This window comes from Mauremys reevesii, linkage group 15, assembly GCF_016161935.1.
Source record: "Mauremys reevesii isolate NIE-2019 linkage group 15, ASM1616193v1, whole genome shotgun sequence".
Taxonomy (NCBI): Eukaryota; Metazoa; Chordata; order Testudines; family Geoemydidae; genus Mauremys; species Mauremys reevesii.
The window spans coordinates 17,960,299-17,964,470 of NC_052637.1; positions in this window are offsets into that span (position 1 = coordinate 17,960,299).

A 4,172-nucleotide genomic window follows, 5' to 3' on the forward strand; every position below is an offset into this window, starting at 1 on the left:
TTGAGAGTTCCTTTAGTGGCTCTTCATAGTCTGCCTGGGACTTAACTATATTGAGTAGTTTTGTATCATCTGCCAATTTTGCCACCTCACTGTTTACCCCTTTTTCCAGATAATTTATGAATATGTTACATAGGACTGGGCCCAGTACAGACCCCTGGGGGACACCACTATTTACCTCTCTCCATTCTGAAAACTGACCATTTATTCCTATCTTTGGTTCCTATCTTTTAACCAGTTACCAATCCATAAGAGGACCTTCCCTGTTATCCCATAACAGTTTACCTTGCTTAAGAGCCTTTGGCAAGGGCCCTTGTCAAAGGCTTTCTGAAAATCTAAGTACACTATCTCCACTGGATCCCCCTTGTCCACATGTTTGTTGAACCCCTCAAATAATTCTTTGAGATTGGTGAGGCATGATTTCCCTTTATAAAAACCATGTTGACTCTTCCCCAACAAATTATGTTAATCTATGTGTCTGACCATTTTGTTCTTTACTATAGTTTCAGCCATTTTGCTTGGTACTGAAGTCAGGCTTACCAGCCTATAATTGCCAGGATCACCTCTGGAGCCCTTTTTAAAAATTGGCGTCACATTAGCTATCCTCCAGTCATTTGGTACAGAAGCCAATTTAAATGATAGGTTACAGACTACTGTTAGTAGTTCTGCAATTTCACATTTGAGTTCCTTCAGAGCTCTTGGGTGAATACCATCTGGTCCTGGTGACTTATTACTGTTTAGTTTATCAGTTTGTTCCAAAACTTCCTCTAATGATACCTCAGGCTGGGACAGTGCCTCAGATTTGTCACCTAAAAAGAATGGCTCAGGTTTGGGAATCTCCCTCACATCCTCAGCCATGAAGAACGATGCAAAAAAATTAATGTTGTTTCTCGCAATGGCCTTATCATCCTTGAGTGCTCCTTTAGCACAGGGGTGGGCAAATTACAGCCTGAGGGATGGATCCGGCCCCTCAGGGCTTTGGATCCGGCCTGCAGGATTGCCACCCCCATGGCGCTGTGGGCCCCGCTTCGCTCCGGGAAGCGGCCGGCACCAAGTCCCTGCAACCCCTGAGGGAGGGGAGGCAGAGGGCTGAGCGCACTGCCCTTGCCTGTGGGTACCTCCCCCAAAGCTCCCATTGGTTGCCAGTGGAGACTGCCTTGGCCCGGTGCACACTGCTGCCACCCCAGAGCTGCTCCAGGTAAGCGGCGCCAGGCCGGATCCCACACTCCAAACCCCTCCTGCACCCCACACCTGAGCCCCTTGCTTGCCCCCCAAATCTCTGCTGCATCCTACACCCCACCTGCACCCCAACCCCCTGCCCTGAGCCCCCTCCCACACTCCACACCCTGCCCTGCACCAGTGCCCTGAGCCTCCTCCCACACTGTGCACCCCCTCCTGCACCCCAGCCCCCTGCACTGAGCCCCCTCATACATCCTACACTCTCTCTCTCCCACACCCCAACCCCCTGTCCCAGCCCTACATTCATGGCCCTGCATGCAATTTCCCCACCCAGATGTGGCCCTTGGGCCAAAAAGTTTGCCTACCCCTGCTTTAGCATCTCAATCATCCAGTGGCCCTCACTGGTTATTTAGCAGGCTTCCTGCTTCTGATGTACTTAAAAAAAATTTGCTATTATTTTTTGAGTCTTTGGCTAGCTGGTCTTCAAATTCTTTTTTGGCCTTCCTAATTATATTTTTATACTTCATTTGCCAGAGTTATGCTCCTTTCTATTTGCTTCACTAGGATTTAGCTTCCACATTTTAAAGGATGCCTTTTGGCCTCTCACTGCTTCTTTGACTTTGCTGTTTAGTCCTGGTGGCACTTTTTTGGTTCTCTTACTAGGTTTTTTAATTTGGAGTATACGTTTAAGTTGAGCCTCTATTATGATGTCTTTAAAAAGTTTCCATGCAGTTTGCAGGGATTTTGCTTTTTGCGCTGTACCTTTTAATTTCTGTTTAACTAACTTCCTCATTTTTGTGTAGTCCCCCTTTCTGAAATTAAATGCTACAGTGTTGGGCTTCTGTGGGGTTTTTCCTGCCACAGGGATGTTAAATTTAATTATATTATGGTCACTATTACCAAGTGGTTCAGCTATATTCACCTCTTGAACCAGATCTTGTGCTCCATTTAGGACTAAATCACAATCTCTTGTGGGTTCCAGGACTAACTGGTCCAAGAAGCAGTCATTTAAGGTGTCAAAAAACTTTATCTCTGCTTCCCATCTGAGGTGACATGTACCCAGTCAATATGGGGATAGTTGAAATCCACCATTATTATTACTGAGTTTTTTAATTTAATAGCCTATCTAATCTCCCTGTGCATTTCACAGTCACATCCTGGTCAGGCAGTTCCTACTGCTATACTCATTATTAGAGCATGCAATCACTATCCATAGAGACAGGGGCGGCTCCAGGAACCAACACGCCAAGCGCGTGCTTGGGGCTGCAAGCCACTAGGGGTGCTCTGCCAGTCGCCACGAGGTCAGCAGGCAGGCTGCCTTCGGCGGGAGGTCCGCCGAAGCCACGGGACCAGCGGACCTTCTGCAGGCAAGCTGCCGAAGGCAGCCTGCCGACCATGCTTGGGGTGGCAAAATGCCTAGAGCCGCCCCTGCGTGGAGATTCTATGGTACAGTTTGGTTCATTTAAGATTCTTACTTCATTTAATTCTGTGCTTTCTTTCACATATAGTGCCACTCCCCCACCAGCACAACCTGTTCTGTTCTTCCTATATATTTTATACCCTGGTATTAGTGTGTGCCATTGATTATCCTCATTCCACTTAGTTTCTGTGATGCCTATTATATCAATATCCTTATTTAATATGAGGCACTCTGGTTCACATATCTTATTATTTAGACTTCTAGCATTGGTATATAAGCACTTAAGAAATTGTCACTTTTTAGCTGTCTGCCATTACATGATGGAATTGAATGGGACTTTTTTTCATTTGACTCTCTCTCATCAGATCCTACCTGTATTTTATCATTTTCCATCCTCTCCTCCTTACTAGGACATTAATAGATCCCCCCATAAGGGATGTCTCTGTCTGAACCACGTGCTCCTACATACCTGTCAGCTTTCCCCCAGCCCTTAGTTTAAAAACTGCTCTACAACCTTTTTAATTGTAAGTGCCAGCAATCTGGTTCCATTTTGGTTTAGGTGGAGCCCATCCTTCCTGTATAGGCTCCCCCTTTCCCAAAAGTTTCCCATCGTCTCATCCACGCATTGAAACTCTGCAGTTCTGCCTGTCTAACTGGCCCTCCATGTGGAACTTGAAGCATTTCAGAGAATGCTACCATAGAGGTCCTGGACTTCAATCTCTTACCTAGCAGCCTAAATTTGGCCTCCAGGACGTCTCTTCTATCCTTCCCTATGTCATTGGTACCTACATGTACCACGACCACTGGCTCCTCCCCAGCACTACACATAAATCTACCTAGATGTCTCAAGAGATCCGCTGCCTTTGCACCAGGCAGGCAAGTCACCATGTGGTTTTCTTGGTCATTGCAAACCCAACTATCTATGTTTCTAATGATCAAATTGCTCATTACTAATACCTGTCTCTTCCAAATTACCAGAGTTCCCTCCCCTGGAGAGATATCTTCACTGCGAGAGGATACCACATCATCATCTGGAAGGAAGGTCCCAACTATAGGATCATTTCCCTCTGCTCCAGTTGGATGTTGTTCTTCCCTGAGACTTTCATCCTCCTCAGCAGCACAGAGGCTGTCAGACTGAGACCGTTCTACTGTGTCCTGGAAAGTCTCATCTATGTACCTCTCTGTCTCCTTTAGCTCCTCCAGTTCAGCTATTCTGGTCTCCAAAAGCCTGTACACAGTCTCTGAGGTACACATATGCCACCCGCCTATAAGGCGGGTAATCATACATGCGGCATTGGGTGCAGTAAACTGGATAACCCCCCACTCTGTTGCTGGACTTCTGCCTGCGTTATCTTAACTCCTGAAGCTGGTTCCTTTGTTGTTCTTTTCTTTTTATCAGGGGGTGTTTTGCCTTTAGGTTTAAAGAACGTTAAGCGTATCTAGCCCCCCACTCCCCCTGTAAACTCCCTCGCAAAACTCCCGTTAGCTATTCCTGTTCGCTGGCTCCTCTGGTTGCTTAGGAGTAAAGCCCTGCTCTTCCTGAGTAGCCCTGCCCCCTGGTTAAGGGTTGATGGAT